This window comes from Odocoileus virginianus, chromosome 24, assembly GCF_023699985.2.
Source record: "Odocoileus virginianus isolate 20LAN1187 ecotype Illinois chromosome 24, Ovbor_1.2, whole genome shotgun sequence".
In the NCBI taxonomy this organism is placed as follows: Eukaryota; Metazoa; Chordata; class Mammalia; order Artiodactyla; family Cervidae; genus Odocoileus; species Odocoileus virginianus.
This window is the reverse complement of record NC_069697.1, coordinates 28,891,867-28,905,465: the sequence shown is the minus strand read 5'-3', so window position 1 is coordinate 28,905,465 and position 13,599 is coordinate 28,891,867.

Below are 13,599 nucleotides of genomic sequence, written 5' to 3'. Positions count from 1 at the left end.
ATAAGAAAGCCTTCCTAAGTGGCCAATGCAAAGCAACTAAGGAAAACAATATAATGGGAAAGACTAGAGATGTCTTCAAGAAAATTAGAGATACCAAGGGAACATTTCATGCAAAGTTGGGTGCAATAAAGGACAGAAATGGTATGGACCTAAAAGAAGCAAAAGAGATTAAGAAGAGGTGGCAAGAATACAAAAAAGATCTTCATGAACCAGATAACCACAATGGTGTGATCACTCATCCAGAGCCAGACATCCTGGAATGTGAAGTCAAGTGGGCCTTAGGCAGCATCACTATGAACAAAGCTAGTGAAGGTGATGGAATTCCAGTTGAGCTATTTCAAATCCTAAAAGATGATGCTGTGAAAGTGCTGCACTCGATATGCCAGCAAATTTGGAAAACTCAGCAGTGGCCACAGGACTGAATAAGGTCAGCTTTCCAATCCCAAAGAAGGACAATGCCAAAGAATGTTCAAACTATCGCACAATTGCACTCATCTCACACTCTAGCAAAGAAATGCTCAAAATTCTCCAAACCAGCCTTCAACAGTACATGAACCATGAACTTCCAGATGTTCAAGGTAGATTTAGAAAAGGCCAAGGAACCAGAGATCAAATTGCCAACATCCACTGGATCACTGAAAAAGCAAGAAAGTTCCAGAAAAACATCTACTTTTGCTATGCCAAAGCCTTTGACTGTGTAGATCACAACAAACTATGGAAGATCCCTCAAGAGATGGGAATACCAGATCACCTTACCTGCCTCCTGAGAAATCTGTGTGCAGGTCAAGAAGCAACAGTTAGAACTGGACATGGAACAACAGACTGGTTCCAAATTGGGAAAGGAGTACATCAAGGCTGTATATTTTCACCCTGCTTATTTAACTTATATGCATAGTACATCATGTGAAACCCCGGGCTCAGTTAATCACAAGCTGGAATCAAGATTGCTGGGAGAAATAGCAATAACCTCAGATATACAGATGATACCACCCTTATGGCAGAAAGTGAATCTAAAGAGCCTCTTGATGATAGTAAAGAAGGAGAGTGAAAAGGCTGGCTTAAAACTCAACATTCAAAAAACAAAGATCATGGCATCTGGTCCCATCACTTCATGGCAAATAGGTGGAGAAATAATGGAAACAGTGAGAGACTTTCTTTTTGGGGGCTCCAAAATCACTGCAGATGGTGACTGCAGCCATGAAATTAAAAGATGCTTGCTGCTTGGAAGAAAAGCTATGACCAACCTAGACAGCATATTAAAAAGCAGAGACATTACTTTGCCAGCAAAGGTCTGTCTAGTCAAAGCTATGGCTTTTCCAGTAGTTGTGTCTGTATGTGAGAGTTGGACTATAAAGAAAGCTGAGTGACAAAGAACAGATGCCTTTGAACTGTGGTGTTAGAGAAGACTCTTGAGAGTCCCTTGGGCTGCAAGGAGATCCAACCATTCCATCCTAAAGGAAATAAGTCCTGAATATTCATTGGAAGGACTGATGGTGAAGCTGAAACTCCAATACTTTGGCCACCTGATTCGAAGAACTTACTCATTGGAAAAGATGCTGGGCAAGATTGAAGGTGGGAGGTGAAGTGGATGACAGAGGATGAGATGGTTGAATGGCATCACCAACTCAATGGACATGAATTTGAGCAAGCTCCTGGAGTTGGTGATGGACAGGGAAGCCTGGTGTGCTGCATTCCATGGGGTCACAAAGAGTCAGACACGGCTGAGCAACTGAACTGATCTGATGCACACAGGAAAGAGAGAGATATAAAAAAAAAAAAAAAAGAGGCAAAAACAGAGTTAGAGAGACTGAGAGACACCAAGAGAGGAGGAATGAGTAAAAGTCACAGACTTTTCATAAATCAGTCCATATGTTAGAACCCAGTCTCATTGTCCATCCACTAAGAACAGTGGGGATTATACAGGATGTGTGACCAGGAACCAGGAACCTGGGGAGCCACAATGGGGGCAGCCCACCATATAGGCCAAGGTGAAACACTTGGATCTGAATCTAAACATAACAAGGGGACCTGGAAGGCTGTGGGCCAGAGAGAACAATGTCTAAATTTCATTTAATTACAACCCTCCTACAGGAGGACTGGGAAACAGGCAGGAAGGGAAGTGAGTGACTTTACCTAGGCTTGTTGCAGTTGTATTCTGTGCTACAGTAGCCCTTTATGTAATCCTTCCTTTGCTAAGTCTGTCCATGAGCCATGTGTGATACCAGCCTATGGGCTTTACAGGCAATGTAGGTGTTTATAAGTCTATACACCTGATGGCCTCCCTAGGAAGTAGACACCAGAATGACCTCATTGTGCAGATGGGCAGCTTGGGGACCCTGAGAGGCATGTTGCTTGTCAAGGGACACATCACTGATGACAAGAAGAAGCTGGGTCTGAACCCAGCTGTGTCCTTAGAGTTGGGGTCCTTATTGCACCCAGGCCTCCCTGAAACCATGGAGTGGGTTGTATTGGTATCACTGTGCACAGACATGGCATGGGGTTGGGGGTGAACAGTCATCAGCGCAGAGTTACCCTTGGGAGTTTTATGTAAGTGGGAGGCCCAGATAAGGGGGTCCCAGGAAGCAACCTCAATTCCCTGGCAATGAAACCAATGAACTCAAGAGAATTCAGTAATTGAACAGATAAAAAGAAAAAGAAAGTGAAGTCACTCAGTCATATCCAACTCTTTGCGACCCTGTGGACTATAGTCTACCAGGCTCCTCTGTCCATGGGATTCTCCAGGCAAGAATACTGGAGTGGGTTGCCATTTCCTTCTCCAGGGGATCTTCCCAACCCAGGGATTGAACCCGAGTCTCCCCCATTGCAGGCAGACACTTTACCCTCTGAGCCACCAGGGAAGCTAGTGCTTATCAAATGTAAAGTTTGCTGCAATTCAAATAACCCTCTGCTCAATTTCATATCACTAAAATTATGCAAACACTTAAAATTTGTATTCTATTTTCAGTAGTCAATATGCCCAGAGCAACTAGCTAGGTGCTGCAGAAAATAAATGGTATTTGCCTACAATTTACTTATAATAATACATTAGGTAAAGACTTGCAAATGTGAAAAAGGAATAAAATAATAAAATTTAAGCCTTTTTAATTTTGCAATTCTAGACCATTAAGTACATTCACAACACTATACAACCATCATCACAGTCTAGTTTCAAAATACTTTATTCTTCCAAATAAAAACCTTTATCTGATACATGCAGTCCCTGATTCCTCCCTCCCCCAGTCCCTGGCAACCCCTAATCCCCTTTCTTTCTCTGTTTCTTTACATATTCTCAATGTTTCCTGTAAGTGAAATTATACAAAAGGTGGTTTTTTGTGTCTGCCCATATATTTAAGAAGAACTGGTGACTTTTTGGTTTTGTTTTTATCTGAAATAGCATTTTTGTTACTTGAAAAGGAAATCCAGATGGATTAAAGATGAAATGTACAAAATGAAGCCCTTAGTAAATATGTGCATAAAATTGGCATACACAAATGGTTCTAAGTGTGACACCAAAGGATATGTAACAGTATACTCCTCCTATAAAGGAAAAGTCATGTGACAAAGAACATATGGAAGAGAAATAGACTCACAGACATAGAAAACAGACTTGTGGAGAGAACAAGATAGTGCAGGAGTAGGTGGATGTGGAGTATATCTCTCTCCACAGATACATCAGGAATACACCTTCAGACACAGAAGTGCAAGCAGAACAGCATCTGAGAGCAGACAGGAATGGAAATGAATATACGGAAAAGAATATATAGAACCAATGGAAAAGAATATATAGAACCACACAAAACTCAGTACGATGAAGGAAGTAGGGGGAAAAACAGGAGTGTTAGTAGGATTGGATCTGCCCTTGGCAGGTAAGGGAACTGAAGCACAGGTCTGATCCCCACATCGGGGCAATTGTCTGAGTCAGAAGAGAAACATTTAAGGCTGAGAGTGAAGCAGCTGATCTGTGGTAGCCTAAATGGAATGAGAATCAGACAGTCCTCGCCACAGCCACACATACCCTGGACAGGGACGCAGGTACCCTGGAAGGTGCAGCAGCTGGGAGCTGGAGGTTAGGAATTGTGAAGCAATCCCAGGGTGAGGGCTGCTGTTGACTTCAGAGAGATGGATCGAGGGACTGTGAAGGAGGAGACTGCGGTGGAAAATGCCTGTGGAGGAAAGCCAGGCAGCCATGGAAGCAAGGCAATACTGCTGAGTCACATATAAGGGGTGGAGCCATCACCATAGCCTCTCTCTCCCCACATGCCAGCATCTGCAGCTAAACAATAAAGAGTCTGGCCCATCAAACACCTGAGGCACTGAACTATAGAGTAGGACCTCACCGAGGGTGCCCCTTTAAGTATCTGACGCGCCAGTCTACAGAGTAGGACCCCAGCCGGGGGGACCCCTCTATGTGCCTGACACAGCGAACAACAGAGGAGGACCCCAGGCAAGGGAGCCCTCTAAGCGCCTGAACGGGTGGAGCTAGGAAGAAAGACAGGCCAAAGAGGCCTTCCAACTGCCAGCTAAAAGAGGCTTGTAAAAAGACTCTGATAGTGCCATAACTCCTGCGCCAGAGGGAGTCCGTGTCCCTGCACCCTTAGCACCACCACGGTCCCCGCAAGCCAAGCAGATGCGCCACCTTCACATTCAACTCTCACTGGGGCAGAGCTTCCACAGGCAAAATAAGTCTCACATCTACACACACAGGGCTGCTTCGGTCGTGCCCAACTCTTTGCGACCCTGTAGACTGTGGCCTGCCAGGCTTCTCTGTCAGGGGGTTCTCCAGGCAAGAATACTGAAGTCTATTGGCCAATACTGGTTGCCATGCCCTTCTAGAGCACTGTATTTCCTGCTGCCCTAGCCGCCAACTCCCCTGAGTACCTGGTGCGGCCAGAACCCCTGGGACCCAGGCAGCTGCACCACCTCCACACCTGGCCCTCACAGGGGCAAACCCAAATCTTTAAGGGCAGCCTCAGGAGCAAAGTCCAGTGGATGACCCACATGAGAGGTGCAAATAAAACCACAATTGAAACCCAAGGGCAGTATGGCTAAGAAGACCCAAAACCTTCCTATCACCTGTACAAGCTGCAGATTAAATCCATATGATCAACTAGGCAGACTCTGTGTCTATGGAATATATAAAAGGACATTGACTGATCTCCCACAAAAGAAAATGCCCTAGTTCTGATAGCTGTGAACATTGGAGGCAAGAAGACACAGAGGTAGGACCAGATTATAGTCTGAGCTGCCCCCACAGCAGGTCTAGACATCAGCACATTGTTGGAGGGCATCCTAGCGAGGTGAGGTGGACTGTGACTCCCAGTGAGGGCAAGGATTCTGACAGCAGTGACTCAAGAAAAACATTTATTATTCTTATGTTTTGACTTGTTCTATGGATTCTTTTGGAATTTTTCTTTTTTTTTTTTTTCTTCTTTCTTCCCCGCCTCTGCGGTAGTTGTTAGTTTTATTGGCACTATGAAATCAAATTAAGCTTTTAAGCTTTCTTTTTTTTCTTTCCTCAGTCACATTTTTTATTGTTGGTATAAACCTCTGCCTCTATATTGGGCTTTTGCAGTTCTGTGGAGTTTTCCTGTTTTTCTTTTCTCTTTGTTTAATTTTAATTTTGAAACCTATTATTATTTTTCTACGTTTATTCCATTGTTTGCTTTTCTTCTTTTTCCCTTGCAGCTAATGTATATAAATCTTCTTTATCTACCTCTATTTAACTTTGCATATCTATACTTTTTTTTCTTTCTTTCTTTTCCTCTCAACATATTTGTTAATTTTATTTTCATTGCTTTATTCCTCAGTTGGTACCTTGTTTTAGTTTTGTTTTCCAATTTGTGCTTTAGTAAGTTTTGTTCTTAACCAGTAGATATAATTTTTGGTTTCATTTGTTCGCCATGTCAATCTATTGTACTTTATTTTTGTTGGACTGTTTTGATTTTGCTTATGGGTGTATATGTATATGTGTATATTCAGTCACATTTTTTATTGGTGTTATAAACCTCTGCCTATACTTTGGGCTTTTGCAGTTCAGTGGAGTTTTCCTTTTTTGTTTGTTTGTTTGTTCTCTTTCTTCTTCCTTTTTATCTTTTTTTTTCTTTTCTCTTTTTTATGATTTTAATTTTTAATTTTTTTAAACCTATCATATTTTTTCTACATTTATTCCTTTGGTTTGCTTTTCCTACTGTTCTTTTCCCCTTGCACTTAATCTTTAATGTATACAAATCTTCATCTACCTCTATTTAACTTTGCATATCCTTTCTTTCTTTTCTTTTTTCCTTTCCTCTCAACATATCTGTTAGTTTCGTTTTCATTGCTTTTTTCCCCACTTGACACTTGCTTTCAGTTTTGTTTTCCAGTTTTCACTTTATTTAGTTTTGTTCTTAACTGGTGAATATAATTTTTTATTTCCTTTGTTCACCAGGTCAATCTACTGTACTTCATTTTTGTTAGACTGTTCTGACTTTGCTCATAGGTATATATGTATATGTGTATATTCCATTATTTTAATTATTATTTGCCTGATTTTGTAACTGCCACTTCTCTGAAGTTCATCTTTGGTTTCTTGTTTTTGGGTATTTGTTTTAACCTCACTTAATGCCATAGCAAACCACTTGTGGAATCTTCATTCCTGACTGAGATCAAGCCCTGAGCCTTTGGAGCGGGAGCACTGACTCCAAGACCCTAGACTACCAGAGAACTAACCCTGGGGAGTATCAAATAGTGGGAACTCACACAAAGGAAACCACTTGAATACAAGACTCGGCATCACCCAACCGCCAGTAGCACCCTGTGCAGGACAACTCATCTAAACAATAAACAAAACATAAGTATAAACCCAACTATCAGGAGACAGGATCATCACCTCACTCAGCCTTGCCCATCAGAGGAAAGACAAGCAAACAAACAAAAAAAAATGGCACAAATCTCACCCTATACGAAGTTTACACAAACCACTGGACCAAACTTAGGAGGGCAGGAAACCAAAAGGAAGAAAGAATTCAACCTTGAAGTCTGCAAAAAGGAGACCTCAAACAGAAAAAGTAAAAATAATAATAATAATAGTGAAAAGGCAGAGAAATACTACACAAATGAAGGAACAAACTAGAAACACAGAAGTCCAAATAAATGAAGAAGAAATAGGCAAACTATCTGAAAAAGAATTCAGAATAATGATAGTAAAGATGATCAAAAACCTTGAAAACAAAATGTAGACAATGCAAGAATCAATTAACAAAGACCTAGAAGAATTAAAGAATAAACATACAGAGACAAACAGCACAATTACTGAAATTAAAAATACTCTAGAAGGAATCAATAGCAGAGTATCTGAAGCAGAAGAATGAATCAGTGAGTTGGAAGATAAAATGGTGGGAATAACTTCTGAAGAGCAGAATAAAGTAAAAAGAATGAAAAGAACTGAGGACAGTCTCAGACACCTCTGGGACAATATCAAATGCACCAACATTCAAATTATACAGGTCCCAGAGGAAGCAGAGAAAAAGAAAGGGCATGAGAAAATTTTTGAAGAGATTATAGTTGAAAATTTCCCCAGCATGGAAAAGGAAATAGTCAGTCAAGTCCAAGAGGAACAAAGAGTCCCATACAGGATACATCCAAGGAGAAACATGCCAAGACACATATTTATCAAACTAACAAAGATTAAACACAAAGAAAAAACATTAAAAGCAGCAAAGGAGAAACAACAAATAACATACAAAGGAAACCCCATATGCTTAACAGCTCATCTTTCAGCAGAAACTCTGCAGGCCAAAAGGGAATGGCAGGATATATTTAAAGTACTGAAAGGGAAAAATCTACAACAAAGATTACTGTACCTGGCAAGGATCTCATTCAAAATGGATGGAGAAATAAAATGTTTCTCAGACAAGCAAAAGTTGAGAGAATTCAGTACCACCAAACCAGCTTTACAGCAAATGTTAAAGGGACGTTTATAGTCAAGAAATACAAGAGAAGAAAAAACATCTACAAAATCAACCCCAAACAATTAAGAAATGGTAATAAGAAGATATATATCAATAATTACTTTAAATGTAAATGGATTAAATGCTCCAACCAAAAGACACAGACTGGCTGAATGGATACAAAAACAAGACCTATATTTATGCTGTCTACAAGAAACCTACTTCAGACCTCAAGACACATATAGACTGAAAGTGAGAGGAGGGAAAAATATATTCCATGCAAATGGGAAGCAAAAGAAAGCTGAGTAGCAATCCTCATATCAGACAAAATAGACCTTAAAATAAAGAGGATTACAAGAGATAAGGAAGGACACTACATAATGATCAAGGGAACAATCCAAGAGGTAGACATAACAATTGTAAATATCTCTGCACCCAATATAGGAGCACCTCAATACATAAGACAAACACTAACAGACATATAAGGAGGAATGGACATTAACACAATAATAGTAGGAGATTTTAACACCCAACTCACACCAATGAACAGATAATCAAAACAGAAAATTAATAAGGAAACACAGTTGTAAATGATACATAGATGAGATGGATCTCATTGATATCTTCAAGACATTCCATCGAAATGCAGAAGAATACACCTTCTTCTCAAGAGCACAGGGAACATTCTTCAGGATAGACCACAACTTGGGTCACAAATCAAACCTCAGTAAATTTAAGAAAACTGAAATCATATCTAGCATCTACTCTGGCCACAATGGTATGAGACTAGATATCAATTACAAGAAAAAAAATGTAAGAAACACAAACACATGGAGACTAAAAAACACATTTCTAAATAACCAACAGGTTACTGAAAATATCAAAAGGGAAATCAAAAAATTCCTAGAAACAAAAGACAATGAAAACATGACAACTCAAAACCTATGGGATGCATCAAAAGCAGTTCTAAGAGGAAAGTTTATAGCAATACAATCCTACCTCAAGAAACAAGAAAAACATCAAACAGACAACCTAACTCTACACCTAAAACAACTGGGAAAAAAAGAACAAATCCAAAAATTAGTAAAAGGAAAGAAATCATAAAGATCAGAGAAGAAATAATTGAAAACAAAATGAAAGAAACAATAATAAAGATTAATAAAACTAAAAGCTGGTTCTTTGAGAAGATAAGCAAAATTGACAAACCTTTAGCCAGACTTATTAAGAAAAAAAGAGAGAAGAATCAAATCAACAAAACTAGAAATGAAAAAGGAGAGGTTACAACAGACAATGCAGAAATACAAAGGATTATAAGAGATTATTATGAACAATTATATGGCAATAAAATGGATAACCTGGAGGAAATGGACAGATTCCTAGAAAAGTTCAATCTTCCAAGGCTGAACCAGGAAGAAACAGAAATTAAGAGCAACCCAATTACAAGCACTGAAATTGAAGCAGTGATCAAAAATCTCCCAAAAAACAAAAGCCAAGGACCAGATGGCATCACAGGAGAATTCTATCAAACATTTAGAGAAGAGCTAATGCCTATCCTTCTAAAACTCTTTCAAAAAACTGCAAAGAAGGAACATTTCCAAACTCATTCTACAAGGCCACTATCACCCTGATACCAAAACCAGACAAAGACAATACAAAAAAGGAAAACTACAGGCCAATATCACTGAAGAACATAGATGCAAAAATCCTCAACAAAATTTGAGCAAACACAATTCAGCAACACATCAAAAACTCATACACCATGATCAACATGGAATTATTCCAGGGATGCAAGGATTCTTCAGTATATGCAAATCATTCAATGTGATATACTGTATTAACAAATTGAAAGATAAAAACCATATGATAATCTCAATAGATGTAGAAACAGTCTTTGATAAAATTCAACACCCATTTATGATTCAGTTCAGTTCAGTTCAGTCATTCAGTCATGTCCGACTCTGCAACCCTATGGACAGCAGCAAGCCAGGCCTCCCTGTCCATCACCAACACCCAGAGTTTGCTCTAACTCATTTCCATTGAGTCAGTGGTGCCATCCAACCATCTCATCCTCTGTCATCCCCTTCTCCACTCGCCTTTAATCTTTCCCAGCATCTGGGTTGTTTCAAATGAGTCAGTTTTTTACATCAGGTGACCAAAGTATTGGAGTTTCAGCTTCAGCATCAGTCCTTCCAATGAATATTCAGGACTGATTTCCTTTAGGATGGACTGGTTGGATCTCCTTGCAGGTCCAAGGGACTCTCAAGAGTCTTCTCCAATACCACAGTTCAAAAGCATCAATTCTTCAGTGTTCAGCTTTCTTTATAGTATAACTCTCACATCCATACATGACTACTGGAAAAACCATAGCCTTGACTAGACCTTTGTTGGTAAAGTAATGTCTCTGCTTTTTAATATACTGTCTAGGTTGGTCATAATTTTTCTTCCAAGGAGCAAGCATCTTTTAATTTCAAGGCTGTTGATCACCATCTGCAGTGATTTTGGAGCCCACAAAAATTAAATCTGTCACTGTTCCACTGTTTCCATATCTATTTGCCATGAAGTGATGGGACCAGATGCCATGATCTTAGTCTTCTGAATGTTGAGCTTTAAGCCAACTTTTTCACTCTCCTCTTTCACTTTCATCAAGAGGCTCTTTAGTTCTTCACTTTTGCCCATAAGGGTGGTGTCATCTGCATACCTGAGGTTATTGATATTTCTCCCAGCAATCTTGATTCCAGCTTGTGCTTCCTCCAGCCCAGCATTTCTCATGATGTACTCTGCATATAAGTTAAATAATTAGCAGGATGACAATATATAGCCTTGATGATGTACTCCTTTTCCTATTTGGAGCCACTCATCATTAGAGAAATGCAAATCAAAACTCAATGAGATATCACATCACACTGGTCAGAATGGCCATCATCAAAAAGTCTACAAACAATAAATGCTGGAGAGAGTGTGAAGAAAAGGGAATGCTCTTGCACTGCTGGTGGGACTGTAAATTGATACAGCCACTATGGAAGATGGTATGGAGATTCCTTAAAAAACTGTGAATAAAACCACCATATGACCCAGCAATCCCACTCCTAGGCATATACCCTAAGGAAACAAAAACTGAAAAAGACACATGTCCCACTGTTCATTTCAGCACTATTTACAATAGCTAGTACATGGAAGCAACCTAGATGTCCATTGACAGATGAACAGATAAAGAAGTTGTGGTACACATACTCAATGGAATATTACTCAGCCATAAAAAGGAACGCTTTGAGCAAGTTCTAATGAGGTGAATGAACCTAGAACCTATTATACAGAGTGAAATAAGTCAGAAAGAGAAAGATAAATATCATATTCTAATGCATATATATGGAATCTAGAGAAATGGTACTGAAGAATTTATTTAAGGGCAGCAATGGAGAAACAGTCATAGAGAATAGACTTATGGACATAGGGAGGGGAGGAAAGGGTGAGATGTATGGAAAGAGTAACATGGAAACTTGCATTACCATATGTAAATTACATAGCCAATGGGAATTTGCTATATGGCTCAGGAAACTCAAACAGGGGCTCTGTATCAACCTAGCTAGAGGGATGGGATGGGCAGGCAGATGGGAGGGAGGTTCAAAAAGGGAGGGGTTATATGTATACCTATGGTTGATTCATGTTGAAGTATGACAGAAAACAACAAAATTCCATAAAGCAATTATCCTTCAATAAAAAATTAATTAATTAAAAAAAAACCAGACTTCTGGTTGCCCAGGAGAAGTGGGGGGGTGAGGGTTGGATTGGGAGTTTGGGACTAGCAGATGCAAATTATTATACAGAGAATGGATAAACAACAAAGTCCTATTGTATAGCACAGAGATCAGTACTCAATATCCTACAATAAATCATAATTGTTATATGCATAGAGAGATACTCAACTCAATAACAACTAAAAAATATTAATATTTTTAATATTGCTATTAATTAAAACAACAAAAAGATGGCATTCCACACCTGACAGATGACCAAATATTAGCTAACAATTATTTATGAAAGAGAAACCTACAAGGATTATAGTGAAAGTTATATCATCTCCATTGCATGACTATTTGATCAAATTATACCTACATATACACTATGATCCAGATATATTCAGTCAGTTCAGTCAGTGCAGTTGCTCAGTCGTATCCAACTCTTTGCGACCCCATGAATCACAGCACTCCAGGCCTCCCTGTGCATCACCAATTCCTGGAGTTTACTCAAACTCATGTCCATCAGGTTGGTGATGCCATCCAGCCATCTCATCCTCTGTTGTCCCCTTCTTCTCCTGCCCCCAATCCCTCCCAGCATCAGGGTCTTTTCCAATAAGTCAACTCTTCGCATAAGGTGGCCAAAGTATTGGAGTTTCAGCTTCAACATTCATCTGGGTATAATTCTCTAAAATATTATCATATAAATTCTTGAGGAAACATGTATTAAGTGTTTATTGCAGACAATCCTGTCCAACTTGCAATGTTCCACACTCTTGGCCTGAACTTCCTTTTAGCCCTCCCTGCCTCTTCCTCACCTCCTCCAACAACCATAGCCTCCAGGGACTGGGCTGAGCAGGCAGCAGAATTTTCCAAGAAATAACTTCTCCAATACGTCCAATCTGGTGAATGTCTCATGATGAGAGCCACAGGCCGACGTGCTAATTCAGACATGGATTGGCGAAATTCAACCGCTCCAAAGCCTAAAAATAAGTGAGAAAAATTTCTGCCACCCAGGAGAAGAAAAGCACCACACTCTAGCAAAACCACTGCTAAGCTATCCACTAGCACCATAAGAACTCAGGAGGAGTTAGCTGAAATAACCTTGATTCTACCCTCCTAACTTCACTGCTGGGCCAATGGAGACAACATTGATGAGTGGAGATCGACCACACTTGTTCCACCAGGTTCGGTATGTGAAAGTGATATGTTCTTTCCAGATATCGCATTTTCATCTTATTTTCCACACCAAAGATTTCTTTTTAAATTTTTTATTTTATATTGGAATATAAGTTGGTTAAAATGTTGTGCTAGTTTCAAGCGTATAGCAAAGTGATTCAGTTATACATATACATGTATCTCTTTTTTTTTCAAACTCTTTTCCCATTTAGGTTATTATGATTATAGAGTATTGAGTAGAGTTCTCTGTGCTACACAGTAGGCCACTGTGGGTTATCTATTCTAAATATAACAATGTGTGGCTTCCCTGGTGGCTCAGTGGTAAAGAATCTGCCTACAAATGCAAGAGACTCGTGATTGATCCCTGATCCAGGAGGATCCCATGTGCCTTGAAGCAAATAAGCCTGTGTGCCAGAATTACTGAGCCTGTGCTCTAGAGTCCAGGAGTCACAACTACTGAGTCCACATGACACAACTACTGAAGTCAGCGTACCCTAGAGCCTGTCCTCCTCCACAAAAGAAGCCACTGCAACGAGAAGCCCATGCACCACAAGAAAGTAAGCCCATGCACTTCTAGAGAGTAGCCTCTGCTCTCTGCAATTAGAGAACACAACATTGAAGACCCAACACAGTCAAAAATAAATAAACAAATAAATTTTTTAAAAAATATAATACTATGTTCTGCACCAGAACCTATAACAGCAACATCCACAGTCCAGGAATCATCTGTCTGGACATCCTTAAAGACAAACAGAGTA